Source organism: Sylvia atricapilla, chromosome 27, assembly GCF_009819655.1.
Source record: "Sylvia atricapilla isolate bSylAtr1 chromosome 27, bSylAtr1.pri, whole genome shotgun sequence".
NCBI lineage: Eukaryota > Metazoa > Chordata > Aves > Passeriformes > Sylviidae > Sylvia > Sylvia atricapilla.
The window spans coordinates 4,694,613-4,709,689 of record NC_089166.1 but is presented as its reverse complement, the minus strand read 5'-3'; positions in this window follow the sequence as shown (position 1 = coordinate 4,709,689).

Sequence of the window (15,077 nt, the reverse complement as noted above, 5' to 3'; positions counted from 1 at the left end):
TTTTCAACAACTGAAAGCTGAACGCTTTGCCAATAAAATATCGCTTGGGCTTTTGATCTTCTAGTGGGAAAGAAAATCAAGAAAGAAATAATTTATTAAGGAAGAAAACAGTAATCAATCTCAAAATGCAAAAGAAAAGATATATTTGACTGAGAGTTTTTTTATGAGCCCTGACTATTTTTTTCTTTTTATTTTAGGAAAAAGAGGATGGAGAAAAGAGAAACACCCTCAAGCTGGACATGGCATCAAAGGATATGATTGTATAATATTATATTGTACATGAATATTATTGAACTGCTGAAAAAACTTCACTCCTTTGAGTAAAGGAAGTGGTGCAGACGCTTTTTAAAGTGCATCTCTTTGGAAACAGGATTGGCTATTGAGGGGAGCAGGGAGAGCCTGTCGAGCAGGGGATATCAGGGACAGAGAACATCAGCTCAGATCTAAAGTCCACATTAATAAAAACTCATACAGATGACAGGTATTGATTTTCCTTTGCTACTTGAGTGCTTTTCCCTGACTGATGAAATGCAGCCCCTTCCTTAGAGAGAGGTCACAGTGTGGTATAGCCACAAAGGTTTAACAAGATGGTAAAATAAATAATGCTCCTCTGAGGGAATATGCAGCTAATCTGCCCAGGTTGTACCCACTAGAAAATGTCTGTTCCAGCTTGGAAATAAGGATTCAGACAAAAGCATTTTGTGTTATAAGCTGTGCTGGCACACACTGAAGTGGCTTCTGGTGGAATTTGTCAGTCTTCCCTAAAATCCAGAATGACTTTTTTTTTTTTTGTCCTCAAGCTTGAAATATTTTGCTGTGATATTTTGAAATTGCATGATGTGGATCCCTCCCAGAAGACTGGGTGGAAATTTACATTTGAAAGGAATGAGAGAGAGGTGTTTTTACAAACAAAATGTGGGCCTGATGGTAAATAACCCAGACACTGTAAGGTGAAAGAAGCAATGGGTGGAACCATAAATTCCCTAGGAATTCCACTGATTGAACAGACTGTTGCTCACCCAAGGCTGTGCTAAATTCCTGGAGTTAGAGAAAAAGAATAGAGATACAAAGAAAAAGATAGGTGGGTACCCATTGGAAGGAGGTCTGTATCAGGTGATTTGGTACTTCTGTACATCTCAAGTACCTCAGCCAATGGGAAAAGTGAGAGGGAAATGTGAATGGGAAGTTAGGATAAAAAGGAGGCTGCATCCTCTTGCAATGTGAGAGACCCCTTGGGAAAATCTACATGGCGTCTCCCTTTATTCAAAGTTACAGAACTCCTCTGTCTTGGACATAAACCTCTGGTGTTCGTGGATTAATTTTCTTGACACTTTCAAAACCTTTTTTTAGGTTGGGTTTGTTTTGCATTTTCTTGGGCTCTCATCTGCTCTCATCCACTGAGGAATTACCAATCCAAGAACAGAATCAGTGGTGGGGAAGGGGGTAAAAAAACACTTTTACTTGAGAAATTTAGTCTAATGCAAGGTGTCTGTGCTTGAAAGATAGGTGTCTTCCAGGGAAGGTGGGAACCTCCCTTGGAATGGAGAATATGACCCCCTTTCCTCTGAATTATTATAACCTTGAGATTAAGGGGCTTTCAGGCAAAGATATGGGAAAAGTTATAACAGTTCTTTAGTAGCATGTATATGTATAACAAGGCAAACAAACAACAACAATCACAGCAACAACAAGCAAAAGGAAAGAAAACAACCCAGAAAACCCATTAAAGTCTGTTCCCTGCTCCTTAAGCAGTGTCCCCTTTGGTGCAGTCCTGGGCACAGCCAGCAGGGGCGCTGCTGGCCCCTGGCCAGGCAGGGCAGGTGCTCTGAGTCCCCCGCAGCTGCAGGGGGCGCTGTGGAGTGAGTTTGGGGACCATGTGGTAATGGCGGCTTGGCCGAGATGGGAAGGGATGGGAAAAGGGCTTGCTTTACTAACATATGACAATTTTAGGAGGAAAATGCTCTGGAATGAACGTCTCCTATACAGAATGTAGGTTTTGGCACTCTCTTCCCCATTGATAAGAAAGGAATTTCCTGGAGGAAAGTGAAAAACCTGTTTATTTAACAGAGTGCCCTCAGAGCATGGGTTAAAAATGAATAAGATTAAACCGCCTCACTGAGAGAAAGCTAGTGGATTCAGAGTTCTTTCTTAAGCTGGCTTCCTCTGAGGTCTAGAGCTGGGCTGCAGTGTCCTGCAGCACTCCACTGGTCCACAGTGTCAGGTTCCCACCAATGGTCTGGTGTTCGGACTGGAGGTAAGGTGAACAGTTTAGATGAAGCCACAGAAGTCACCAGAGGACTGCAGTATGCAGTCCCAGGAAGGTATCTTGCTTCAGCTAACAAAAAGAAGCTAGCTAAATGCAAGGAATGTAACTCCCTCTCTGCTGCAAGGCTGAGCATGGGAGAGTATGAGAGCTTGAACACAAACTGTGCTGAAGAATTCACCCAGCTCCCTCCCTCTCCTGGACCTAGCTTAAGCTACAGGACTCATTTCTGGGCAGAAAGAGACAATAAGAGAATACAGTGTTATAAGTACATATTATGTTATTGGCTTTTTGCAAATATTAAAATGAATGATATATGCATAATGTTTAAAAACTTTGCTGTATGAATATAGTTTATTTCTGCAGTTAACAAAACTCAGAAATAGTAGTGTGATACATAAAATGCTTTTTGTAGCTAACTCAGAGAATAGTAAAGATAATCAGGAAATTCCTCATGTCCTTGGATCATCGTTTCTGGATGAAGGTAACGGCAGCAGACAACGCAACTCCAAAGGAAGAATTTACTGCCTCTCCGTTATCAGGGAATGGGGATGGCAGGATGGAGCCACATCTGCAGGATGGAATGGGCGCAGTTTGGGGGAGCTCAAAGGAATGTTTTGAATAATGCATGAAGTCTATGAATATGGACATGTTGAAGCATTTAAAGAAGTGTTTTCTGAGTTAGTGCATGGTCTTGGCTGAATGCCAAGCACCTGGCTGTAATTTGTATTTTTGCTTTTGTGTCTCTTATTGTCTTTTTATTAAAACTTTTAAATTTTACCAGGAAACTAAACCTCATTTTTCACAACAGTATTATCATAAAATCACCCCAAGACAACAAACCTCCCAGGGGCAGCCAATCCTGATGCTCCAGCAGGACCCTCAGAAGCAGCAAGGTGGAACAGCAGTGTTAGGAAAATTAATCCACAAACACCAGAGGTATATGTCCAAAAAGGAGACAGAGGACTCCTTTTACTTTATTCGAATAAAGGGAGAGGCCATGGGGCATTTCCCCTGGGGTCTCTCACATTGCTAGAGGACACAGCCTCTTTTTATCCTAACTTTCTGGTCACATTTCCCTCTCTCTTTTCCCATTGGCTGAGGTACTTGAGAAGTTCAGACTTCCCGGAGTGCCTAATACTTAAGATTCTCCTTTAATGTATAACCCCCCTTTTAATTTTAAATTCTTATGGAATTTATGGGGTTTTCCCATTGTTTCTTTCATCTATCAATATCCAGTTTCATTTATCAGGAAACCTACAGTTTGTTTGTAAAGGCAAATATCTTCTTTTCCATTCATCAATCAGAGGAATCCTTCCCACTTTTTTTAATCCCTCAGTGCTAGTTTTATCTACCAGCAGACCCACTGCTTGTTTATAGACAAGTCTGTCATTCCTCTCAGCAGGAATGAGCAAACATCCCAGGGTGGTAGATGAGACGTATCAGAAACTCTGCAGTTGTAGCCTGAACCGCGGGGTGAGTGTCCCAGAAGGGTGTGGGGCTACAGCGTAGCAAAAAACCTGGAGCAGTGGCAAAGAAACGGAGGGGCTGAGCAGTGGTAGCCCAGCACCCAAACATGGCAGGGAGAGGCTCCCTTGGAGAGGGAAAGGGCTCGGGGATCCTGGGGTTTCCCCTGAGGCACCTCAGCAGATGTAGAAGCACCTCACCCTGTTTGGTGAGGTGCAACGACCGCTCTTACAACCAAAGCCCCACTCACAGTAGAAGAAAGGCAGCAGGAGATGGAACCCCGCAGTGGTGACTGTTATAAATGCCTATTATAAAGTTGGCTTTTTGCAAGGTGTGTGCTGTGTGATTAATAACTTTGTGGTAAGGATATAAGTTTTTATTTCCGATGCTAGTAAAGAAAATTAGGCATAGTGGTAGTAGTGATATAGTATGCTGAAACTGTCTGTTTGGCTGGGATAACATCCAGTGAACATGTAAAGAAGACTCTGCTATTGATACACCAGCTATCAGCATCTACCATCTGAAGAAAGCATGGACCAAGGCCCAATCTGGAGGTCATAATGAAGACACAGCCAAGAAACACGCAGCTCTAAAAAGGCGGACCCAAGGAGGGGCCATGCAAAACAGTCCCTGGAATATGGAAACTAGTTTATGGAAAAATATGAATATTCAACAGACTGATACAACAGAAAGAGTATTTAAAGAAAGCCTGTGAAATAGCAGTTTGTGGACTTGGCTAAATGCCAAGTCACCTGGCCGGCCGTACTTCGCTTTTCTTTCCTTATCTCCTAATTATCTTGTCTTTTATTAAACCTATTTCTTAAAATCTAGGTAAGAAGTGAATCTCATTTTTCACAGTGATGAATTCTCCCCACAGAGACAGCAGCCTCTCTCCCCTCCGAATGCTGAAAGCACAGAACGCCTAGGAGCTGTGCCTAGCCCCTTTTTCCCCAGACCAATTCCCGGTAGCTCTGCCCCTCCGAGAGAAACCCTTCAGCCCCCACAGCAAAGCCAGCTGCACTCCTCCCCCTTCTCTCTCTTAAGTAGTTACTTCTTTTCTCTGTCTTAAGTAGCGATCATTATTGCTTCTTAGCAACAAAAATGGGAGAAAATTCCCTGAGAAAACAAAAGGAAAAAATCCTAAACCCCAACACAAGGTGTCCCTTCACATGGCAGCGGTATGGAACTGGGTGGTTCCTTCCAACGCAGTACCATTCTGGTAGTCTAGGATTCTATGACTTTGTCCTCCACCATTTGAATCCCAAGTATGTTTGTTTTTGACCTGTGCAGCTGGGCAACTCTAGACTGTTGCTTCTGTGGCCAAATTTGCCATGTCAGTGTGACACTGTATGATCTTCTTGCAACAAAAAACTGGGAAAGTGGTGTCGTCTCTCCCATTTTCAGGAGCCCATGGCACTGTTCATGCCCTGAGCATTGCAATGAGGAGAGCTGCTGACACTGTCCTCTCTGTGCCTTGAGAGTGCTGCCCTTGCCCCTTCCTGTAGTTCCAGCCCTTTGCGGTCTGTGAGGGACTGCTGAGGTGGTAAACGCTCCTGTATCTACAGCCTGTGCCATTAAGATTCCTCTCACAACAAGCAATCGCCCTCTCCAAGTGCAAGGAGAGCCCAGCCAGGCTTTCCCCCGCCATTGCTTTGCTTTGCAGCTCTGCCTGCAGTGGTACAGAGCTGCTGCCTCAGGCTCTGCTGGGGGAAGGTTGCAAAGAATATTGTGTGCTTCATTTCCAGAGGCACAGATGATTATCCACCTCTTGCTTTTGGTTGGTTATGATACATCCCAACCTTTAATGTGCCACATGCCTTGGGAAGAGTTTTGTCCAATCCCTCCCTCAATGTACCTTTGCCTCCAGAAGATTTTAGCCTACCTGCTAAATAGGCTCTCTAATAATCTGAAAAATGTTAACTCTAAATCCAGTTTTCCCTCTGTGATAAATGCAATGTATAAATCCGTGTACAAAATATTGTATCAAAAGTTTCGACTATTAAAAGGCTACTTAAGGGCATCGCTGAGATTCCAAGGCCTATTGTGCAGCTGTGAAACCACAAAATTTGCAACAGAAACAACAGAGCTGGACTGGAGATGGCCCATTCATCAAGGATGGGCTTCCACTTCACGGCTGCTCAAAACCTAATATCAATCTTGGTAGAGAATCCGGAGGATGATCAAATCAGCACCCTGTGGTAAATGTAATGTATAAATTCATGTATCAAAGATTTGGTTTATTAAAAGCTACTCCACGGCATCTCCAAGATTCCAAGACCTGTGGTGCAAGCCGCGAAACCACAAAATTTGCAACAGAAATTACATAGCCGGACTGGAGATGGCCCATTCATCAAGGATGGGCCTCCACTTTACAGCTGCTTGACATCTGATGCAAATCTTGATAGAGGATCCTGGAGGATGACCAAATCAGCACCCCAAAGACGAGATCCGGGAAGACTATCCATTTCTTCTCACACTTACGGGAACCTCTGACAAGACCTTGCTTGGAAATAAAGAGATACATCAATATTTGGACTTTCAATGCACTTAGCCTCAGGACAAATAAACCGTATAAAAACCCTTACACCAAGACATAGGGTGTGTGGTTGAGGTTGGATGGTACTGTTGTTATTGTCACTCTGCCCACCCAACATTCGATCGATGTCCAATTTATTGTGGCTTTTTAATTGGTTTTTTATTGTTTTTTAAATTCTCTTTTTAATTTGTTAAATAAATTCTGTTATTTTTAATTGGCTTCTTCTCATTTATAACAACCCCAAAAAAAGAATCCTGGAAGACTCTTGAAACGTCTTTTCATAGTTATGTTTCATAGCTATGGGAATCCCTTTCAAAACCTTACTCGGGAATAAAGAAATACATGAATATTCAGACTTTCAATAGACTTAGCCTCGAGACTGTTATAAATGGGCCAGGAGACCTGCTCCTTTGAAAAGCCTTTATTAGTCAGCTCTTTCAAGGGGGAACTCGAGGGGTCGCCTGCGCCGTCGCCGCTCCTGTCGTTGTTCTTGCTCCTGTCGCCGTTCTCGTTCCGGCCACCGCTGAGTAGGTGTCAGACGAATCTGCTGTTCTCGCTGCAGAGTCGGGAGTTCCTGCCTCGCGGGAATCCCCAGGAACTCAACTGGGCTCGTGTGGTCTTCCCAGTCTCTTTGTGGTCATGGCGAGGCGGCAGAAGCAGAATTCAGTCCTTAGGTAGGGTCTTCTCGGTGTTGTAGTGCCTCCCTTTTAACTGGATTTTGTGCTGGGTCGCGGCTTTTGGGTCCGCTTGCCGGCAACTGCACTTTGGTTTTGGAGCTGTGCACCATGGAAGTCCTTGGATTTTTCTATTAGGCGGGGCCAGCAGTTCAAGGAGCCGGCGTGAATGGCAACAGCCTAGCCCGACGGAAGGGGAAGGGAACCCGGGGTTTTAGAGGGGGTATACAACTTGGAATAAGGTTTTTGAGGGTACAAACTTTGGTACAAACAGCATAATTTTCTTAACAGACAGGTTACAACTGGCATAACATTTGAAACAGTACAACTTTTTTAACAAATGACAGACTGTGTAAGAAAATGGGAATCTCTTACATTTTATTCATTTCAGTGACAAATAAACTGTATAAAAACTGTACACTAAGACCCAGCATGTGTGGCAGGGTTGGATGGCACCTTTGCTGCTGTTACCTTGTCCACCCAACATTCGATCAATGTTGTCCGATTTTATTGTGGCTTTTTAATTTGATCTTGGAAAATTGCTAAATAAATTCTTTTATTTTGGGTTGGCTTCTAATAATTTATAACACCTCCTTCCCAGACACATTTTACTTTCTCAAAGACTTTGGTCCTGAATAGCGTCAGGGTCAGAGTTAAGGGTATTTTGAGGACTGCTGTGCTTTCATGGGCTGTAACAAGAGATGGCCCCTGAGTGACCTGCCCCTGTTAGTGCAGTGCCATGGTTAGGGAAATGGGTTTAAACTTATCCCAAACCCTTCAAGGGTGACTGAGCTGCTTGAGGCTGGATTTTGAAACCAGGACACCCAGCTGCATTCTTTTCCTACTTGGCTGCCTTTTTGCTGTGCCACTGCTTCTGTAGTTTGTCACACAAACAAGTCAAGAGGCGTTAATTACCCTCCAGCAAGGGGCAGAAGGCCACAGAGCCTGCAGGGGAGTCACCTAAATGTGCTTCCTGCTTAGCACTAGGCTGTGATGTCCCTTGGAAAGAGGAGCTCTGGTTGAGTCCATGAGAAATTCCAGCTCAGTTTCCATGTGCCAGAGGCAGGGAGCTGGGGGAGCCTGAGGGATGGGTGTTAGCAAGGGGCTGTGAAGTGCAGGGAGCATGGGGCCGGCCATGAGAAATAGGAAGACGGCGCAGAAAACAGTCCATGCAGCACTTGAGCAGGGTCAGTGCCTCCCCTAGCTCCTGCTTGCTCCTTCCAGGCAGGAATAACCCATTTCCTACCCTCTTGTCAGGCATACTGGGTGTCCCTAGGTTTCTCAGTTTACACCATTTTCTGACCCAGAGATGGGGCATCTGAGAGGCATTTTAAAAACTTTTATTCTATTTTCAGTCTCATGTTAAGGGTGAGACAATACAGATGTTATAATTCACGCCATCACAATCAGAAGCCAACTATTTCCTAATTACAATACATTACAAGCGTTTCTTGGTCTATCAGCTGTTGCCACACAATGCTGTTAATGCCTTAAAGCCAATCATCTAAAATTACTGCTTGTGGGTCTTACTACAAAGCATCTTTCATAGTTCTATTTCTCTAAAGTATCTAGTCTTATTTGCAAGGCCATCATTTGAAACTAGTTCCATTTCTCTCTCAACAATGTCCGTCCTATTCCATGGCATTTCTAAGTCGACATTCCTAAGGCAGCATTTTTTATCTTAAAGTTTGCATACAGACACATACTACGTGACCCTTCTGTCAGGCTTTGAGAATTCTCTACAAATCCAGTTCCCACAGACCCACAGCCCCTGGTTATACCAGTGTGGCCCAGGAGAAAGGCAAGCCCCCCTGATGGACACTGGCAGACCCCTTCACCATGGGTGATCTGGATATACAGTCAGATGCCTCTGCCACCTGAATACACTTCCCCACCATACAAGAGGCTACATTTGCCTTGGAAAGAATCAGATGAATCTTGAAGGGGATATTCCTGCTGAGGGTTAGAGGCAGATATGGCCAAGTGCTACTCTCTGTCCACCGCTGCTCACCGTGGGCTGTGGCTCAGGCACCGGGAGAGCCCTGAGGCTGCCAACGGGATGCTCCTGGGAGCAGCAGGATGCTTGCAGGAACAGCTGTTCTTCACAGGGATGGACATCTCTGCATGGAGCATAGTGTCGCTGTAGAGCAATTAGCTCTCATTTATATCTGTTAGGTGTGTGATTAGTGTCTCATTAATGCAATTAGCAGGGTGGCATTTGCAAAAGTATGTAATTGGCACCGAGTCAGCTGTAGCTCAGCTGTTGAGCCCCACACGGCTCCTATTTTGGGGTTAATCTGAGCTCAGTGAAAGGGGACAGCTGGTGGTCCCCTCCTCAAGCACTGGACAGGCTGGTTTCTCTGTGCCGCCCTGGCTGTGCACCCTCCTGCTCCTTGCTCACCTTAGCTGCAATAGAAAGCAATTCCCCACCCTCCATTCTTGCTTCAAACTCCCAGAGCTGTTTCAGGGAGCTGATGAGGGGCGTCACAGCTGCTTCCCAGAGCTGCAGGATGCAGACCTGGGTTTATCCTTTTAGGAGGTCAGAGGACCAAATCTGACCTTGGCTGGACACAGGTCCTTTTCTAAGCCTTTTTTTCTCCTTGTGACTGTCCCTGTGGTCATTGCCAGGGGGATGAGGGTGGACAAGGGAAGGAATCACATGTCTGCCCACTCCCAGCCATACACTGGCCCCATCCCACCTTGGCAAGATATCAGCCCACGTCACAGCTTGGCTTTCAGAGTCTGACAAACTCCTCCCCACAGCAGCAACACTGTTAGACTTTCAGGATGTCAAGGAAGGAGAAGGGCTGTGTGGGATGGGGACAGGCTGTGAAGTGCCCATTTCCATCCAGCTTCACCAGAGCTGACACCTTCCCAAGCACCAGTGTGAAATCCCTAGCCCTTTTTTTGAAAGATCGACAAGCCGCTGGGCCTCCTCTGACCAGCACATTCATGGGTGAGGGCTGAGCAGAGGAAGCTGCGAAACAGCGAAGTTCCCTGCCAGCCCTCGCTCCAGTGAGGATGTTTGGCTTTGGGAGAACTTCTGACAATCCTGATTAACAGCCTCTTCATCTATTCATGCTGGTGAGAAGCCCTGGAAACTCTGGGCAGTTGCAGCCCTATAATCAGGGTGGTTTGAAAGAAGCAATTTTCTCCTTCTGCAGCTCAGTTAATTCTCTTTTAATTGCTTCCCATTTTGCATAGATTTCCCTTGTTTGCCGTGGTACTGGCTCCACACTTCTTCCTCTCCAGCAGTGCTTGACTTGTGCCTTGTTTTGCCAGATTGGGATTTGTGATAATTTGGGCTATGCCAAGACCTTCAAAGCTCCCCACACAATTTAGGTGTACCATGCCTGAGTTGCAGCTTCTGTAGGAGAAAATCTCTGGGGACTGGGTTAGGCTTTGTTCCTTGCTATCCCATTTTGTGTGGGGGCACTGCTTTTGGAAAAAGAAATGGAAAAACATCGGAATTACACACAGGTGGGAAATTTAGCTGCAGGAATGTATAATGTTTGGAAAAAAATAAACCCAACCAAGCATTATTAATTGTTTAAGACTAAAGTTTCACCCTGGGGGTCAAAAGAGATGAATGAAGCTTTGTAAGCTGATCTGAATTAAAATATATGGGACTTATCCATTTTAAGTTTGGGGTTGTGTGCAAGGGCTGACAACAAGAAGAAAAGGAGTTAGAACCCTCCTGACCAAAGAAACAAAGAAGCTGATGAAAGTTTTGATAAGGAGCTGGGGGCCAGCATCCAGGTGGACTCAGTTGTAATGGGAGTACCTGAACCTGGGTGGAAGCAGTGGGACTGCTCCAGAAGTGGGTAGGATGCACTTTGGTCTAGTTTGTGATTTATCTGTCAAACCTCAATTCCGGCAGTGGGAAGCTATTCCCCCTTTTCCTGGTACTCCAGGCCCTTGTCCAAAGTCCCTCTCCAGCTCTCTTGGAGCCCCTTTGGGCACCTGAAGGGGCTCTAAGGTCTCCCTAGAGCCTTCTCCAGCTGAACAACAAGCTCTCCTTGCATGTCTTCAGATTAGAGGAGCATGTCCTTGGCCTGCTCCGGAAGCACTGCAAAAGGTTCCATGTCCTTTCTTTTTTGAGGTTTCCACAGCACTGGACACAGCATGCAAATGGGGCAGGACACTCCCCAGAGGGAAAAATAGTCTTCTTTATATGCTTATTTATTATTATTCAATGTGCAGCCTCTAAACACACCTTAACCACATTAATGCATTAAAATATATCTCCCTTTGGCCACCCAAATATTTTTATGATCATTTCTATTACTCTGGCTTGGATTAATGATGGAGTGCCACTCAAACTCCAACTGGGACACAATTATTCCTGCTATAATCCAAGGCTTTTCCTGACTATATCATCCTATTTTCCTTTTGAACTAGCTGGCACAGTCACATTGCTTTTTCTGGACTTGTACTAAGATCCTGCTTCTGTGCTTGTATATTTCACTCTCAGGCTGCAGTTTCCCCTGTTTGTGTTTCTCCAGGTCTGTGGCTCTTCTGCTATTGCGACTGCTGGGAGTGCTTAACCCAGGGCTTCCCTTTTTGCCCCTTCTTTCACATGCCCACAGGGTTCTTCAGAGCCACGAGGTCCCTGTGACTCTCCAGCCATCCCACTGCAGGAAGAGCCTCATCCACCCTCCAAGACACCACCTGGCACCCCCAGAGCTGCAAGCACAGATCAGGAGACCCTACTGGTTGCAACACCATTGGATCATCTGCTCTTCCAAAGGCTGGTTTCATCCCTCACAAAGCTGATATTCTTCTGGAAAGAGGAAGCTGTTAATAGTCCCTGGCAGTCAGAGAAGATCCTTTGGGACTGAACCAGGGGCTCTGACACCTCTTGTTTGTAGGTCAGCCACGCTCAGTACACAAATCCCAAAGACTTTTTGATGGCTGGGCTTTGACAGCCATGTCACCATGTGCTGAGAAGGGCAAGCAGAGACAGGTCCTTGGTGATTTGCCTCCATAGAAAATGAGGAGGCTGAAAACGAAGCAGCCAGGGACCAGGAGAGGACATGAACACCTGGAACTCAAGCATCTACATTGGACCTGCTGGCTACTGGCCCCGTAGGCACAGTGCTGAGTGAGGGAACTTGTTACCCTTCTCCTGCTGCACCCAGAAGGTAAGGTCTGGCAGGGCACCTGGATACATCAGCCTGCTGGCTGAAAGTGGAAGCTGCTGAGAACAGACAGCAATCGTGTTTGGTGGGGTTGGCTGGGTCAGGGTGGGGTGCTGGGGACATTTCTTTAGGGCAGAAGGAGGCTCTGGGCTGCTGAGGAGGGTCCCAAGCCCCTTCACACTGATGTCTCCTGAAACATGTCTCAGACCTGTTTGGAGGATTCTCTGCGGCTAGAGGGTGCTCTGCAGCAGAGGTGTCTCTCAGGATGGTGCTCAGCCAGAGTCCAGTATTTCCCAAATCCATAGCAAATCTGTGCCTCAGTTTCCACACTAGCAGGAGGCTCAGCAACAGATTTCAGCAGCCTAAAGGCAAATTTCCCATGCAAAATTTTGCCTGATGGGGAGGAGGGCAGGGCCAAGGACCTCAGCCATGGTGCTTGCAGAGGCTCTTCTGGGAGCAGGTGGTTGGGGACTGCAACTATTTCCAAACAGACCTGGAAAACCTGGAGAGTCCTTGGTGCATATCCCTCTGGATGAGGGCACCAGCTGGGAGGAGGGACTCAGTTGTGGGTAAGCTCACAAATTCCTGGTTGTGGGATTAACCCATCCCTGCTCTGTGCAGAGGCCAATTCCAGAAGGCTGCATGATCACACACTTCTGCTGCCTTCAGTACAGCCCGAGGGTTCAGCAAGGATCCTTTTCTCCATGCCTGAGTGGATGTGCTCTCCTATGGAATTACTTGTGTCTCTGACCTTTAGTTTTTCTCCAAATTGGAAAAATATGTCCCTTTGAAATTTTCATGATGGTGGCAGAGCTGTGTGTCTCCCACCACCACATGTGACTGAGAGCCATGTCTGTGGTGACAAATGTCAGCACAAGGCTTGCGCTGGAAAGAACAGTGAAGGAGAGGGCATTGGAATTAAAGGATGAAGTGTTTACTTGGGAGTTCAGCAGTGCTCAAATGACAGCACATCACGGATGAGAGGCATCTTGGGGCAGACAGTGCTGAAAGCCACAACTGAACCCACTGGGCTGTAAAACCGCCACAAGATTTCCTCTCCCTCTCAGCCTCCAACCCATTCCAAAATCCTTACCTGCCTGGGAAGGTACAGCAGGGTTCAGTATCCAGGAACAGCCCAAAGCTGTGGGCCACCACACAGTTATGTGTTGTCTGAAGAAGGGGAGTGACAGCCCTGCTTTGCTTTAAATACCAGCCATAAACCCTCCATGATGTGCTGTGGAACTGGGTAGTCCTGGCTCTGGCAGTGGGGATATTTGCACAGGGCAGTTTGGTTGGAAAGGTGGAATGAAGGCACAGATCTTCCACAGAGAATCAGGATTGTAAGCTTCCCTCTACCTCCATTCAGGCTCTAAAGGGCATTGCTGGCCCTTGGTTTGCTGGGGATGTATCTCAGGGCTCCCAAACTTTGATCCCAGGTGGTGAGGCTGAGAGTGGGAAGTGACTTCAGAGCTGGCAACAACCTCCACGGTGGGTCTAATGTGTCAACCAAATAAACAAGCTAAATAAAAATCCATCTCAGGATGCTGGAAAAGCTTATGTGTGTCATCCCACAGGGATATCCTATAGCACCACGAGATCCCATCCTTGAGGTCCCATTTTGCTTTTCCCAGCCCTGAAAGGTTCCAGGACCACATAAAGGGTTAACAAAGGATGATCCCAAGAGGCATCAGTCTTGTCAAGAGCACTGGATTGGCAGGTCATTAATCTCAGACTTACTTGATAACTTTAAATACAATCATGTAATCAGCAGGAACCCGTAATTATTATTTATGTACATGGTGCTTACTAAATTATAGTGCTCTCCAAGGCTCTGTGTAATGAACGAATTAATTCTGCATCAGAAGAGCTTGTCCAGAAATCTGTTTGTGTCTTAATTTCACTTGTAAACACTGATGTATGAAATGAAAGTCGAGTTTAATTGGCCCTCCCTCCTGCTGTGAAACACATTACATTTTTATTCTGTATTAGCTCACCTGGCAAGGGAGAAAACCTGGAGGACTTTCTCCAACCCTGATGGTACTTGTCTGGAAAACCCGTGTGGGATTCGCTTGGATTAGATGGTGTGGATACCTTTGTGGAAAGCCACCTCCATGTTCTAGGCACATGAATTTGGGGTAGAAAGGAGAAAAAAAAGCCTCTGGACCAGTGGGATGCTGAGCCCACTGCAGTGTGAGGATGCTCCCTCACTGGGGAGGGGCCATGCCAGGGTTGTCTTTTCCAAAAGATAAACATGCCCCAAAAGTCCTTGTAAGAGGAATTGAAGTATTTTTAATCAAACAAGACTGAGAATACACACTCCAGCTATGAAAAGAAAAGTCACGTCAGTTGGAGCAGACCACCAAGAAAAGGGAAAAACAGTGGTGTGAACACAGATGCCTCTGTTTAGGTTTCTTTCTTTGGTTTTTCAATTTCCAGCTTCTTTCCACCAAAAGACCCCACTTTAGAAAAATCCAAATTGAACATGTAGCACATCTTTTTTTGGCACCTCACTTGCAGGGATTTCCCCTTCTCCATTGCCAGCAGATCTTTATAAGCTCTAGCCAAAGTACCCGACAGAGAAACCAAGACACAGAAGACTCAAGTCTACTCCTTGCAGGGCACCAGCAGAAAGTATCCATAGAGCTGGAAACTGTCCCTTTTCTCATTGCTTAACTCCAGGGGGTTTTCATACCCATATTTTGAAGAAGGGGCAGTTATTGGGACTATTGGAAGTGCCTGAATTTGAACAAAGACTGAAACACACCCAGTGTGCAGGGTATGGTCCTTGTTGTGTCATACTAGGAACTGCTGCTGTTCCCAGCAGGTTATTTGAGTCAGTATTATATTTCCAGTTTGGCTGCACTGTAGTCATGCAAATAGAAAATCAGAATGGGAGGGAAGTAGGAGGAATTTGCTCCAAACTACTAAATTTCACAAATATTTGAAGAAAGAACACAGAGGTTTTTTGTTTTTCCCTATGCTTCCCTTTAAATAAA